The following is a 16,477-nucleotide window of genomic DNA, read 5'->3' on the forward strand; positions in this document are numbered from 1 at the left end:
TAATTTAACCAAAGAGGGACAGAGCAAGTGAGTGAACGAGCAAGCAAGAGAGAGAAAGCAAGCCACCGGGTCTGGGACTCGAACCACAGTTGGCCATGTGGGAGTCTAGCATCCTTAACCACCACACCATCTGCTGGTCTCAAATTTCCCTTTTATGACTGCTTTTATGGTGTCCCATAGATCATGGAAACTCATGTACTCATTATCATTTGTTTCCATAAACCTTTTGATTTCTGTCTTAATTTCTTTGGTAGTTTAGAAATCATTCAGGAGTAGGTTGTTTAGATATCATGTGTTTGTATGTTTTCAAGGATTTTTCCTGAAATTAATATCTAGTTTAATTCCATCATGGTCAGAGAAGATGCTGCATATAGTGTCTATGCCTTTGTATCTGTAAAGGCTTGATTTGTGTCCTATCATGTGGTCAATCTTCTGAAAGGTTTCATGCAGGGGTGAGAAAAATGTATATTTTGTGCAGAGGTGGAAAGGTCTATAGATATCTATCAGGTCCATTTGATTTATGGATGGTGAGGAATTGATGTTTTCTCTTGGGGAAGAGATATTTTCTTGGTTTCTCATATTTCTTGTGCCTCTGTGATGGTTTCTGGTCATCTGGTGTGTTATACGTTACTTCCTAAATTCTTCAAGTTCATTCTGAGCATTCAAAGGCATACAGGAGGAGGTGATTAGTGACCTCTTTGCTGCTCTGCCTCCCTAATGCTCACCCAGCAACCTGCACTGTTGTCGCTGGACCTGGATAATTCAGAGTCTTTCCAGTTTCCAGAGAACAGGTGCACCTGGGGCTGAGCTGCTGTGCTTCAATTGAGGAAGACAGAAGGGGTTGCATGGCACACAGTGCACACTGTGTACTTTAGGAAATGTTGAAGTGTGAGAATTCAGAGGTGTGTGGCAGGGGATGAGCCACACTTGGTTTCTCTGCAGCTCAGTCTTCCTGCTGCTCAGCACAGCCAGGCCTATCGATAAGGGTGGATGTGGCAGTGGCATGGAAAGTCAGGAAAAGAGTGATTCTCCAAGTTCCAATTAACTCACCTGAGAGTTTAAAGGCATGTGGGGGGGGAGGGAATGAACTATGGTCTCTGCAGTTCAGCCTCCGTGCCACTCATGGCTCAAGGTGAGTCCAGGCCCATCACTGTGGTGGATGTCCCAATGGGAATCAGGAAAGGTGAGATTCTCCAATTCTCAATTAACACACTTAAGAGTTCAAAGGCGTGTTGGGGAGGGCATGAGCCATGGTCTCTGTGGCTCAGCCTCCCTGCTGCTCACCACTCACTGTGCAGCCAGATCTGTCACTGGGGCGGGTGTCCCAATGGTGTGGGGAGTCCATAAACTCATAATTTAATTCCATTTTTCCACAAGATTTTTAAAACATTTTAATTGCCAGAGGGTATGTGTACTAACCAGAGGGAGAAAGAGAGCAAGAAGGAGAAAGTACCCTCCAATGGGGTGTGGTCAGGATGACGTCCGTCCTCCTCTATTTCTCCATCCTGTTGGCATTTGGGGGATGCATGTACACATGACTGATGTGTTTTTCAAGCTACTAGGGGGTGGGATTTGAACAGTGGTCAATCACGTGGGCTGACTGTCTTAACTATTAGCCTGTGGGGCTAGCTCCACAAACTTTTTTTTCTTTCTTTTTTTATGGAGAGGTTTTTTCTTATTGGGTGCATGCACTCACCAGAAAGAGAGAGAGAGACAGAGACATTGAAAGCGAGAAATCACCCCCCAGAGGGGATGGCCACGCTGCAATCCCTTCTCCTCCATTCTCCTCTCAGGATCTTGGGCACGCATGCACACGCGCCCGGCGTGAGTTTAAGGCACCGGGTCCGGGACTCGAACTGCGGTCGACCACATGGGAGTCCAGTGACATAGCCATTACACTAACTGCTGGTCCCTCCACAAACTTTTTGAAGTCTCCTCGTACTTGGTAGAGAGTTGAAAATTGAGAACTGACAGTCAGATAAACAGATGTGCTTAGAAGTGATAGTTGAAGTTGTGAGAAAGGTTCATGTACCTAAAAGAAAGAATATAGCAGCTGCAGCTGCACTTTGCATCATCCTTGTCCCCTCTGCCCAGCATGCTCCAATTCCTTCTCAACATAGTTGCTATATATACATCTCAGCACTATGATGTACCAAACCCAACTTAAAAGCTTGACTATATTAAAAAGTACTTAGATGCCAAGAAGACATGTTCATGAGGTCAACTCTAATACTGCCTTCTGGATACACTGTCTCTACCACTCTTGAGGGTCTCCTTTACTATTTGAACCAAAACTTTCATTTTAATCTTCACCCTTAGTAATTTTCTTCTTTGGTGGACCTTGAGTTGCTTTAGAACAACAATGGGGCCTCAAGTTAAGAATTACTCTTTACCTTTTCTTTCTTTTTAATTGGCAGAGGGTATGAGTGTTCACCAAAGAGAGAGAGAGAGAGGGAGGGAAGGAGAAAGCATCCCCCAGTGGGGCATGGTCTGCTGAAATCCCTTTTCTTCTCTATCTCCATCTTGTTGGGATTTGGGGCATGCATGCATGCATGCCTGGTATATTTTTCAAGCCACTGAGGCTGGAGCTTGAATTGCATTAGGCCATGTGGGATCTAATTCCTTTAACCACTAGGCCACGGGGCATCCTTACCCTTACTTTTTCAACATCCTCAGTTTCCGGTCCTCTTTCCACGTGTTTGGAAGGTTCTAAGACTGGGATTATGGTGTTAAATAAGCATGAACTTTATTTTATTTTTATTTAATTTTATTCATTTACTTTTTTCTGTGAGTAAGAGATACAGAGAGGGAACCCCCAACAGGGTCTTGATGCTGGGATCCACCTGCAGCCTTCAGCCAGCCCCAGATCAGACACACACATGCCTGGTATACTCAGGGAGATCTCTGAACACATATCTAAAATCTCATTTGGATTGGTCTTGCAGAACATTACATATTACTGATGCACCACCATCACCCTCAGTAAACATGAACTTTAATTAGTGGTCTCTCCTTTGGTCTTTGGAATTTCTACTACCTGTTGTCTAAAGAAAAAGTGGTAAGCTTTGTATAGGTGGTCAGATACAAATAATGCTCATTTCCCGGTTTAGCAATTACAATGGGTGCTTGTTAAACAATTCTTATTAAATTATGTTGTTTTGAAGTAATTAAAATACCTAGGAACCAAAAGAAAAAAAATGAACAGAGGAATAAAAGTAGAGGGCTCAGCACTAAATCCTATGCCATGATGACAGCTGAGGTGGAGGAGAGTAAAGGCTATAGATAAAAAGAAATGACGAGCGAGCCAAAGAGACTAAATTTAATACAGTGCCTAGCCCAAGAAGCAGGGCTCAGTGAATTTGCAGATGGTAGACAATTGCATCCAATATCACAGAAACCAAATTGGGAGAAAATTTAAAGAACAAGGAGATGGGGGCCAGCAGATGGTATACTGGTTATATTGCTGGATTCTCACATGGTCAACCACAGTTTGTGTCCTGGACCTGGAGGCTTGAAACTCACACAGGGTGTGTGTGCGTGCGTGCCCGCCCGAAGTCCCAAGAGGATAATGGAGGAGAAGGGATTGCAGTGTGGCCATCCCCCCTGGGGGGGACTTCTCACTTTCTGTCTCTGTCTCTCCAGTGAGCACATGCACCCTGTAGCAAAAATCTCCCCCTCCCCCCACCAAAAAGAACAAGGGGATGATCTTCAGTGAAAAATACTACAGAGGAACCAAGTGTTTACCCTATGGATCTTAACATGATTTAGAAGTACCTGTATGAAGTGTGACACTAACACTGACAGCATTCTTATGAGGTAAAAAGGTGTCATGCACATGAAAAATACAGGTTGTGCCAGCTGCACCAACAGTTGCTCAGTTCCTATCTCTTAATATAGTTAAAGTTTTTGTCTCTGGGCCCCAGGTCCAATATGGTGTTATGTCAAAAGCTCATTTCTTTCCAACCATCTCTGAAAACGAATCTTTTTGCTTTCCCTGAATTCCATTCCAAATTTAAAAACAAAAACAAAAACAAAACCCAACCAACCAAACAAACAAAAACCCAACTAGTCTTTGGAAAATATTCCCATCCCATGATTTTTTCCCCCTACTCCCTCTTATTCTTTTCTCTTTTGCTCCTACCACCTTCCACTTTTTACTCCCAACTTTTATTTTAAAACAGATATTTAGAATTCAAAAATCAGAGATTATAGAAGATATACATTTAGAAGTCTCATTCCCACTTCTGATCCCATATCCCTCATTCCCTCTTGTCTCCTGTACGTAACTTGTACTAGTTTATGTGTCCTTTATACAACATTAAGCATACACACACACACACACACACACACACACACACACACACACACATACTTACACCACCTCCCCCCTTTTAACATGTAAGTTAACCTAGTGGGTACATGGCTCCAGATCTTGGTTTTGTAAACTAACAGTACAATTTGTCCTTATCAGTACATAATGGTATCTTTAGTTTTTGTTGCTGATTTTAACTTCATGCTTACTTGAATGTTGTTCTCTGCCCATCTTTGATCTTTTAAAAAAAAAATTGCCAGAGGGTGAGTGTGCTCACCAGAGAAGACAGAGAAACAGAGGGAGATAGAGTGGGAGGAAAATAACCCCCAATAAGGCATGGTCATGCTGCAGTCACTTCTGCTCCATTTCTTCATCCATCCAGGTTTGGGGAATGCAAGCACATGAAGCTGGCATGTTTTTCAAGCTGTCCAGAGCTGAGTTCGAACCATGTGGTCAGCCATGTGGGATCAACCCCTTTAACCACTAGTCCATGGGGTTGGCCCCCACTCATCTTTAAAGATTTGCACAGTCACCATGCTTAGGCTTTCTAACTGCCTGAGGAGTGTTTTTTAGTTTTGACATGTCCTTCCCCCTAGAATAGTGGTTAAAAGCACAGACATTAGTGTAGACCTCAACTCAGACACTTAACTTGCTCTGGTAATGCTGGTGTTAGGGGAAAGGGAGCCCAGGATTTCTTTTTTCTTCTCACTCAAATGGAATGTTAATCTGGATTGGGAAGATTTCATGGCAGGAGGCTGAATCACAGTCACCGTTTCAGATGAGTAAAGAAGAAAGTGGCTGTCTCTATCTTGTCTGGAAGCACCCTTCTGCTTGCCTGCCTTTTATAGCAGCTATGTCTAGGGGCAGAGGCTCCCAAGCATCAAGACTAACCTTTCTTTCTATTTTTCCCTCCAGCACTCATAGGCAGGACCTTGTCACATCAGTGGAGAAAGGGAATTTGGGCTTTGGGGGCCTCAGGTCTACGTAGCATAAGAACATTGTCTCACTCCTAACAGTTCCTCACTGGAGTTCAGGCCAAAGTTCAGCTCTTAATGAAGGATCACTTTGCTTTGTTTTATACTATGGACATTGATTTCCCTAACAGACCACCTGGAAACAGGAGATGGGGCAAGATTCAGGTTCTGCTCTATGTTGGCCAAAGATATTCTCAACCATGTTGGTCTCATCCTTTAATAGAGCTCTGCTTCCTAATTTTAAACAAGTGATCCTGAACAAATGAGGTACTTGACCTGAGTTTCAAGTCCTTCACCTGTGAAAATGGGACCACTACCATGGTCTTCATTCATACATTTGACTGTAAAGGTTAAATGGCTTAAAGTATGCAAAGTACTTAACACGATGCCTGGTTATTATGGCAGGTACTCAATAAATGGCTGTTACTTTTACTAATGTTTTGCTGAACAATACAGGTTATTAGTTAAGAGCATGGGTTTTGGCATTAAACTGCTCTCGCTGGCCTCAGGTTCAGACTCAGTTCTTAGGATCTGTTTGACCATCAGCAAGTCAGCTAATGTCTCTAAGCTTCAATTTCTTAATAATAAAAACAGGGATAATAATAATATCTCTCTTACAGGGTTGCTGAGGATTAAATGAGATTTTACATTTAAAGTGGTTAACATAGAGGTGGACATATGAGGGGACTTAAAACTCATGGAAAAAATAGAATTACAGTACATGTTTATGGGGACTGCAGCAGTAAAATGCAATGCTTTGCAGAGCTTACCCACAGAGGAAGGTTCTGGGTTTGCATCTGGAGTACCCTGAGTACACTGGTTATGCATGTGCCCATGATTTGGGGCTGGTTGAAGCTGGGGGTAGATTATGGGAGTCAAGACCCTGTTGGGAGTGCTGTCTTTCTCTCTCTCTTACTGATGGAAAAAAATAAACTTTAATAAATAAATAAAAACAAGGTATGAGTTTATTTTGGTGCAAAAAGTTTTTGAAATCCATAATTTTTTTGTAATACACATTTTCATGAACTCTTTGAAGACTCCCTTGTATAAATAGCTGGTATATGTTATAGCATGTTATTGTAAAATCCAAATTCAACTACACTTAAATTATTTCTAACACTTCAGATAAAGTGGGAGGTATTCCTCACATATACTTGGGAGGGAAGGGATGAATGTAACATTTATCCATAAAAATTGTACTCATGGTATTGTACACTAAAAAATTTAAGATAGGAGGGCCACCTCACAGGACAGTGATTAAATATGCATGCACATGTGCCCTCTGGTAACTATATATATTTATATATATAAAACTATATATAAATAAAATAAATCTTTTTTTACTTGTCAGAGAGATGTGCACTCATCAGAAAGAGACAGGTAGTGGGACGGTGGTGAGGAGGGAGAAAGCACCTCCCAATGGTCACATCACAATCCCTTCTCTTCTATTTCTCCTTCCTGTTGGGATTTTGAGCACCCATGCACATACACCTGGTATGTTTTTCAAGCTGCCAGGGCTGGGATTTGAACTGTGGTTGACCATATGGAATCCAGCTCCCTTAAGTTCTAGGCTAGGGGGCCAGCCCTATAACACATCAGTTTTACTGGAGGGAGGAGGTTACCATAGGCATGTGCATTCACTGGAGAGAGACAGACAGAGGGGACATGAAAAACCATCCCCTAGGGAGGATGAGTACACTGCAATCCCTTCTCCTCCATTCTCTTCTCAGAGAAGAGAATGCACACATGCACACATGCCCAGTGTGATCTTCAAGCCACTGGGTCCAGGACTTGAACATGGTTGGCCATGTGGGAGTCCAATGCCTTAACCACCATGCCACCTGTGGGCCCTCCTCCATAACAAATCTTTAAAAAATGTTTAAAAAAATGCATTTATAGAAGTGAGTTTTATAAGGGTGAAGCAAGAGCACTGTAACATTCTGAGCATCTAGCTAGCTAGTTTCTTGTAGTTTACATTCCTCCTTATATTTAATGCTAACATAAAAAATAATCAGAACAGCACCCATATGTAGTGCTGTCAGATTCAGTATGAACAATACCATAGAAGCTTCAAATACTACCCCTATATAATGCCATAACTTTCAATTATTTATTTGTTTTAGAAATAAAGGTTTGTAATACTATAGCCTGATTAAAGACGTATAAAGGAGATTAACTGTTTCTTTTTTTGCTTCACTTAAAGCAGCTGAACCCTGGCTCAAGTCAGAAATGTCTGACTCTTCAAATCTAAGCACCACATTTACACATGTGCTTTCTTTTCTTTTTCCTGTGTTATGTTACCTTTCAAAACTGTAATGGGTAGGGAATGATCATACGCTACCTGAATCCTGGTCTACTGCTACCATGACAAAAATGTAAAGAAATACTTTGTAAATAAGAAATTACAATTAAGTCTCCTATTGAGATACCAGTGTTATTATACTGAGGAAATAAAAAGAAAAGTTATTTCAAGTAAATAAGGCAAAATAAGTAAAGGTAGAATGTGCATTTAGGATTTTACTTTTCTTTCAAATTTTAGATTGACAACTAAGATTTTATTCCAGGAAATAAAGAAAAGCCATTGTTAGCTCTCCAAAAGCTGGAACAATACACAATGCTTTCCTGGACATTCCTGCATGCGTTTTATTGATGATGCCTAAGTTTATCCCTGAACTCTAGAAGTCGGAAGATGTCAAGAGATAAAGAAGGAAGATCACAGATCTGAGAGGGATCAAGTGACATACTACCCCCACAAGCCCAAAGAAAGCACATGACTGCTTCTTCATTTTAACTCAGACCCAGCAAATCACCACTCTGACTTTATGCAAAATGCCTCGTAACTGAATCAAATAAGCTTGAATTTGAAAACATATCAGAAGAAAATTTAAGCCAGAAACTACTGTGTTCTTATCTCTGTTTCTACTGAACTCCACTGATGTTCTCTTAAAACTTCCCAGGAGACCATAGTCATCTTTCAACAAAAAGCAGGGTGGAAAATCAGTTATATATTATAAAATGTTTTTTATCCTGAAATCGATTGAGAGTATATGAATAGAGGAATTACAGAAGATACTGAAGTTTGATAGAGTAGAATGAAACATTGGGTTGTAAATCATTCAGTCAGAAACATTTATTAAACATAGATCACATTACTAGACCCTAAGCTATTCTCTAAAATTCAAAGATTTTTAAGCCTTGATTCTAGAGCTAAGGGGAGCTAACTGTCTAGGATAGAGCTTTTCAAACTTTAATGTACATTTGAATCCCCTAAATATTTTGTTAAAAGAGATGCTTATTCAACAGATCTGGAATGGGCCCTGAGATTCTACAAGTCCCTAAGTGATGCTGGTCCACAGACCACACTGCATAGCAGGAGAGGCAGAGATAAAGAAATGAAATAAAGTGTTACAGGTATTTGGAAATCTATTCAGAGTACCAAATTGTGTGAGCACCAAGGAGGGAATGGGCCTTTCTGCCTGACAGTGTTAGCAAAGACTTCATAGAAGAGAAGATGGATGAACCGAGTCTGGTTCTGGTAATTGCAGGGGGAAAAAAATCAAGAGGCTTACATTGTAGTTCAGTACCATGGTATGAGTTGAACAGTCCTTCTAAACTGATCCTTGATTTTCTTTCTCATTGATAAAAGTTGAGACTGAAAATGTCCAGACCCTTTAGTTCTAAAACTAGATGTCTCTAGTGAGATATATTTTAAATCACTTAATAAGATCTATTTGGGGGTGGGGTAGGGTCAGAAAAAATATTTAACAGACAAGAATGGAAAGTTACCTGTTGACGATGTAGATAGTAGTATCTTTGACTAGATTAACATGCACTACATGTGTGCTGGGAAAAACCACATTGCAAGCAGTGAAGATGTACGATGATTAAATGTAAATGAAAATAAATACATTTAAAAAGTTTAAAAGTTGAGGTGAGCATCACATAGTGAGGCATGGGCAATTGTCATGCTGCTAAGAGTCACACCATCGAGAAGATCCTGACAGATGCCAAGATGCTGTTGGAGAAGCTTTGCAAGCATGTAACCACCGAGTTGGTGAATCAGTTGAGGTGCTGGTTGATCAAAGTCAGCTGGCCCCTATGTGGGAGGTCGGGACAGTGCTTCTAGACCAGTATCAGAAGATGCATCCGATATTAAGGACATGTCCAAATACAAACCTCACATTCTGTCGACCCAAGAGCACACACAGATTAGAGACTTGCAGCAGGAAAACAGAGAATTACGGGTTTCCTTGGAGGAACACCAGGATGTCTTGGGATTTATCATAAGCAAGTACCAGAAATAGGTATTACAGCCAATGGTTCCTAAAAAAGTGTGGATGCTGAACTAGTCCTGAAAACTCATCAGTCAGTTTCTGCAGAAACTGACAGATTGACAGAATCTATGAAATGGGAGAAGTGGTGAGGAAAGCAGTTCAGGTGGATGAGGCCAGTTTTGTAAGACTGAAGAAAAAGTAGCCCCATTAGAGCTCGAAAATAAGGAACTTTGAGAACCATTATCTATAGCAGTGAGTCTCTTCAGACCAGAAAGGAAAACTCAATGGACACTGCTTCCCAAACCATCAAATAACTGAACTTCTGAATGGTGGTTGGAGATGGTCTATTAAGGAAGTCATCTTTCCATTGGAGTATTGACTGTTCAATGTATTGTCTCAAACTTGTAGTATTAAGTAAAGATATTAGGTGGCAGTTTAGAATTCTCAGTCAATATTGGCTGTCTAAAAATAGTTTGGGAGTTTATAGTGAGTTCCACGATTCTTTTCTCCAACAGACTACTGTGAATTTTCATTTCTGGGATCTCAATTTATAAAATCTGAATTTTCAGTTCATTTTTTTTTTACATCTCTGAAGCTTAAAGCATTTTATTATAAGCCAGCAATTTTATTTTATATAAGATTATAAAATACACTTTTAAGGATTTTTAAAAGAGATTTAACTTTTTAAATGTGGCATAAACCAGATTTTTTTTCCCATTTGACAAAAGTAATACAATTATTTAGATTGGCAGATTCTATGGTTTGTAATGTCATTCACCTATGAAATTTTAAGTCTCTTCATGCTGAAAACTAGCACTTGGTGCCCTGGTGTCTTCACTCATAATTTGAGAGAAACTATTGCTAGTCCCTAGGAAACATACTTGAAAATAAGTCATCCATTTTTTCCTCCAGTGATAGGTAGCTGTCATATTTTTCAAAGAATGCTGAGAAACCAGTCCTGTGTATGTACACCCACACATGTACTTAGTTCAAATGCTAAAAGTAGCTTTTATTTTATTAAATGTAAGTAATCAACTTTTCAATTTTGTCCTAGTAGGAAATCTTCAACTTAGGTGGTTTACACAGTGAAGGATATATCATAGACTTATTCATATCATAGTTCTTAGGTACTATACTATTCAATTTATATATAACTTCTGCATTTTTCTTTTGCCATAGGGCATGTGTCCTTGCTGCAAAGAGACAGACAGAGAGAGGAAAAGTGAGAAATCACCCCCTAGGAGTGATGGCAGCACTGTAATCCCTTCTCCTCCGTTCCAATCCTGGGACTTTGAGCACTCACGCACATGCACCCAGCATGATTTTCAAGCTGCCAGGTCTGGGACTTGAACTGCAGTCAGCCATGTGGGACTCCAGTGCCTTAACCACTACACCACCTGTTGGCCCCTGTAACTTCTGTTTTATAGTTATGAACCATCACTTAATTATATTTCATTATTAGCACTAGTAGTTGGCTTTCTTTTTACTGTTTGTTTGTTTGTTTGTTTGTTTATTTATTTATTTATTTATTTCTGCCACAGGGCACATGTGCTCTTTTTTTGCTTCACTTAAAGCAGCTGAACCCTGGCTCAAGTCAGAAATGTCTGACTCTTCAAATCTAAGCACCACATTTACACATGTGCTTTCTTTTCTTTTTCCTGTGTTATGTTACCTTTCAAAACTGTAATGGGTAGGGAATGATCATACGCTACCTGAATCCTGGTCTACTGCTACCATGACAAAAATGTAAAGAAATACTTTGTAAATAAGAAATTACAATTAAGTCTCCTATTGAGATACCAGTGTTATTATACTGAGGAAATAAAAAGAAAAGTTATTTCAAGTAAATAAGGCAAAATAAGTAAAGGTAGAATGTGCATTTAGGATTTTACTTTTCTTTCAAATTTTAGATTGACAACTAAGATTTTATTCCAGGAAATAAAGAAAAGCCATTGTTAGCTCTCCAAAAGCTGGAACAATACACAATGCTTTCCTGGACATTCCTGCATGCGTTTTATTGATGATGCCTAAGTTTATCCCTGAACTCTAGAAGTCGGAAGATGTCAAGAGATAAAGAAGGAAGATCACAGATCTGAGAGGGATCAAGTGACATACTACCCCCACAAGCCCAAAGAAAGCACATGACTGCTTCTTCATTTTAACTCAGACCCAGCAAATCACCACTCTGACTTTATGCAAAATGCCTCGTAACTGAATCAAATAAGCTTGAATTTGAAAACATATCAGAAGAAAATTTAAGCCAGAAACTACTGTGTTCTTATCTCTGTTTCTACTGAACTCCACTGATGTTCTCTTAAAACTTCCCAGGAGACCATAGTCATCTTTCAACAAAAAGCAGGGGGGAAAATCAGTTATATATTATAAAATGTTTTTTATCCTGAAATCGATTGAGAGTATATGAATAGAGGAATTACAGAAGATACTGAAGTTTGATAGAGTAGAATGAAACATTGGGTTGTAAATCATTCAGTCAGAAACATTTATTAAACATAGATCACATTACTAGACCCTAAGCTATTCTCTAAAATTCAAAGATTTTTAAGCCTTGATTCTAGAGCTAAGGGGAGCTAACTGTCTAGGATAGAGCTTTTCAAACTTTAATGTACATTTGAATCCCCTAAATATTTTGTTAAAAGAGATGCTTATTCAACAGATCTGGAATGGGCCCTGAGATTCTACAAGTCCCTAAGTGATGCTGGTCCACAGACCACACTGCATAGCAGGAGAGGCAGAGATAAAGAAATGAAATAAAGTGTTACAGGTATTTGGAAATCTATTCAGAGTACCAAATTGTGTGAGCACCAAGGAGGGAATGGGCCTTTCTGCCTGACAGTGTTAGCAAAGACTTCATAGAAGAGAAGATGGATGAACCGAGTCTGGTTCTGGTAATTGCAGGGGGAAAAAAATCAAGAGGCTTACATTGTAGTTCAGTACCATGGTATGAGTTGAACAGTCCTTCTAAACTGATCCTTGATTTTCTTTCTCATTGATAAAAGTTGAGACTGAAAATGTCCAGACCCTTTAGTTCTAAAACTAGATGTCTCTAGTGAGATATATTTTAAATCACTTAATAAGATCTATTTGGGGGTGGGGTAGGGTCAGAAAAAATATTTAACAGACAAGAATGGAAAGTTACCTGTTGACGATGTAGATAGTAGTATCTTTGACTAGATTAACATGCACTACATGTGTGCTGGGAAAAACCACATTGCAAGCAGTGAAGATGTACGATGATTAAATGTAAATGAAAATAAATACATTTAAAAAGTTTAAAAGTTGAGGTGAGCATCACATAGTGAGGCATGGGCAATTGTCATGCTGCTAAGAGTCACACCATCGAGAAGATCCTGACAGATGCCAAGATGCTGTTGGAGAAGCTTTGCAAGCATGTAACCACCGAGTTGGTGAATCAGTTGAGGTGCTGGTTGATCAAAGTCAGCTGGCCCCTATGTGGGAGGTCGGGACAGTGCTTCTAGACCAGTATCAGAAGATGCATCCGATATTAAGGACATGTCCAAATACAAACCTCACATTCTGTCGACCCAAGAGCACACACAGATTAGAGACTTGCAGCAGGAAAACAGAGAATTACGGGTTTCCTTGGAGGAACACCAGGATGTCTTGGGATTTATCATAAGCAAGTACCAGAAATAGGTATTACAGCCAATGGTTCCTAAAAAAGTGTGGATGCTGAACTAGTCCTGAAAACTCATCAGTCAGTTTCTGCAGAAACTGACAGATTGACAGAATCTATGAAATGGGAGAAGTGGTGAGGAAAGCAGTTCAGGTGGATGAGGCCAGTTTTGTAAGACTGAAGAAAAAGTAGCCCCATTAGAGCTCGAAAATAAGGAACTTTGAGAACCATTATCTATAGCAGTGAGTCTCTTCAGACCAGAAAGGAAAACTCAATGGACACTGCTTCCCAAACCATCAAATAACTGAACTTCTGAATGGTGGTTGGAGATGGTCTATTAAGGAAGTCATCTTTCCATTGGAGTATTGACTGTTCAATGTATTGTCTCAAACTTGTAGTATTAAGTAAAGATATTAGGTGGCAGTTTAGAATTCTCAGTCAATATTGGCTGTCTAAAAATAGTTTGGGAGTTTATAGTGAGTTCCACGATTCTTTTCTCCAACAGACTACTTTTAATTTTCATTTCTGGGATCTCAATTTATAAAATCTGAATTTTCAGTTCATTTTTTTTTTACATCTCTGAAGCTTAAAGCATTTTATTATAAGCCAGCAATTTTATTTTATATAAGATTATAAAATACACTTTTAAGGATTTTTAAAAGAGATTTAACTTTTTAAATGTGGCATAAACCAGATTTTTTTTCCCATTTGACAAAAGTAATACAATTATTTAGATTGGCAGATTCTATGGTTTGTAATGTCATTCACCTATGAAATTTTAAGTCTCTTCATGCTGAAAACTAGCACTTGGTGCCCTGGTGTCTTCACTCATAATTTGAGAGAAACTATTGCTAGTCCCTAGGAAACATACTTGAAAATAAGTCATCCATTTTTTCCTCCAGTGATAGGTAGCTGTCATATTTTTCAAAGAATGCTGAGAAACCAGTCCTGTGTATGTACACCCACACATGTACTTAGTTCAAATGCTAAAAGTAGCTTTTATTTTATTAAATGTAAGTAATCAACTTTTCAATTTTGTCCTAGTAGTAAATCTTCAACTTAGGTGGTTTACACAGTGAAGGATATATCATAGACTTATTCATATCATAGTTCTTAGGTACTATACTATTCAATTTATATATAACTTCTGCATTTTTCTTTTGCCATAGGGCATGTGTCCTTGCTGCAAAGAGACAGACAGAGAGAGGAAAAGTGAGAAATCACCCCCTAGGAGTGATGGCAGCACTGTAATCCCTTCTCCTCCGTTCCAATCCTGGGACTTTGAGCACTCACGCACATGCACCCAGCATGATTTTCAAGCTGCCAGGTCTGGGACTTGAACTGCAGTCAGCCATGTGGGACTCCAGTGCCTTAACCACTACACCACCTGTTGGCCCCTGTAACTTCTGTTTTATAGTTATGAACCATCACTTAATTATATTTCATTATTAGCACTAGTAGTTGGCTTTCTTTTTACTGTTTGTTTGTTTGTTTGTTTGTTTATTTATTTATTTATTTATTTCTGCCACAGGGCACATGTGCTCACTGGAGAGAGACAGGATTGGGGGCGGGGGTGAAAGATCACCTCCATAGGGCATGGTTACGCCACAGTTCCTTCTCCATTTCTTCCTCCTGTTGGATTTTGGCCATGGACACATACATTACTGGTATATTTTTCAAGCCACTGGGTCTAAGACTCGAACCATAGATTTGGCTATGTGGGATCCAGCTGCTTTAACCACAATACCACTGGCCAGCCCTGGCTTTCTTTTTAGATTCATTTTTTACATGGAAGCAGTTTTATTACATAGTGAGAGTTATTACATTCATAATGCTGTATAGGCAACAACAAACAAAATTGAGGTTTAATGCTAGGTGGTCAACTAGGTTCACCTACCAACTCCCTTACCTATCTCAGTATACTCACATTTCAAATTTATAAATTATCTCATGTTATACTATGTATTTAGATTTGTCCAAGTTGAAATAATGAATACTGAATACTGTCATTATTTTCCAATAATATTAAGCACTATACTGCATGGAAGACAGTATTAAAAAGGTTTTTTTTTTTTCGTTAGCGTTTTGTGTGATGTAAAATTTCTTTTGTACTGCCTTATAGAACTCAGTTAAAAACAACAAAATCTCCCCAAGATATCCTAGAAGCATCTGATCTGAATAATATAAGTTGGCTTTTGTAGAACAGTGGGTGTTAATGAATGGGCACATGTCATTTGTTAAATAAATTTGTCAAATTTCTATGAGCTGTCCTATAAAAAATTTGACCAGAAAACACTTCCATCCCCATCTGTGAGCGTTTTTATTTCATTCCCCAAAAGTAAGTAAATCTTAATCTACTTGCCTTGAAGTATGCCCTTAATATGTCCCACAAGTTCATTCAGGAGGCATGTACCCTATACCATTTGTCAACTTCCATGGTCAGGTTTCAGTGAAAATGGTGAAGTAGTCAAAGGGCTCACTAAGGTTTAATATAGTGTCCCTTTATCTGCCTTATGTTCTTTTAGAACTGTTTATAAAGTCCTTTACATCTCAAGTATCCAGATAATCTGTATGTTAACTTTTCTCCCTGGGAAATAAAATGCTTGAAGTATGAGTCTAAAAAAATAATAAATAAAAGTTGGGGTGAAATAATTTAAAAAGTGCTATTACTAAGCCTAATAAACTGATCAACATCCCAAAAAAGGACATATGTCAATCAGTAGGAAAGGAGGATTTAACAGCCTCTGCTGCTTGTTTTATTTTCTTTTCAGTTGCCTATTTGTAGCCAGATGTGTGACTTTACAACTGAACTACTGTAAAAGAACACCATATTCAACTTTGCTGAGCACAATAACACAGCCTTGTGTCACTTAACGACAGGGACGTATTCTGAGAAATGCATCATTAAGTAACTTCATTGTTGTGTGAGCATCAAAGCATGCACTTATACAAACCTAGATGGTATTAACCTATATGATCCTTAAGGGACCACCATGGTATATGTGGTCCATTGTTGACCAAATATCATTATGTGGTACATGACTATACTTAATATTTATAAATCATCTTTTATTTTCAAGCCACTTTACAAATGTCAGTTAATTACTTGTTCCACAATTTGCAAGTTAATTTTTATTAGTCCAATTATAAGTGGACCAGATTAAACTGGAAAAGAGAAGGCAGGCCCAAGGGAGAATCAGCCAAGGTGAGAATGCTTGGGCTTTCTACCACCTATGCTCACTATTTATTTATAGGTGGGAAC

At 39.1% G+C, this 16,477-nt stretch overlaps 2 pseudogenes; both read left to right on the forward strand.

Annotated features, from left to right (window-relative positions):
- Window positions 1-9,238: 9,238 nt before the first annotated feature.
- Window positions 9,239-9,874, forward strand: LOC102479250 (suppressor of IKBKE 1 pseudogene; annotated as a pseudogene).
- Window positions 9,875-12,883: 3,009 nt separating this feature from the next.
- On the forward strand, window positions 12,884-13,519 carry LOC102479668 (suppressor of IKBKE 1 pseudogene; annotated as a pseudogene).
- The last annotated feature ends 2,958 nt before the right edge of the window (window positions 13,520-16,477 follow it).

The sequence above is a fragment of the Tupaia chinensis genome, unplaced genomic scaffold (genome assembly GCF_000334495.1).
Source record: "Tupaia chinensis unplaced genomic scaffold, TupChi_1.0 Scaffold138400_2, whole genome shotgun sequence".
NCBI classification, from domain to species: domain Eukaryota; kingdom Metazoa; phylum Chordata; class Mammalia; order Scandentia; family Tupaiidae; genus Tupaia; species Tupaia belangeri.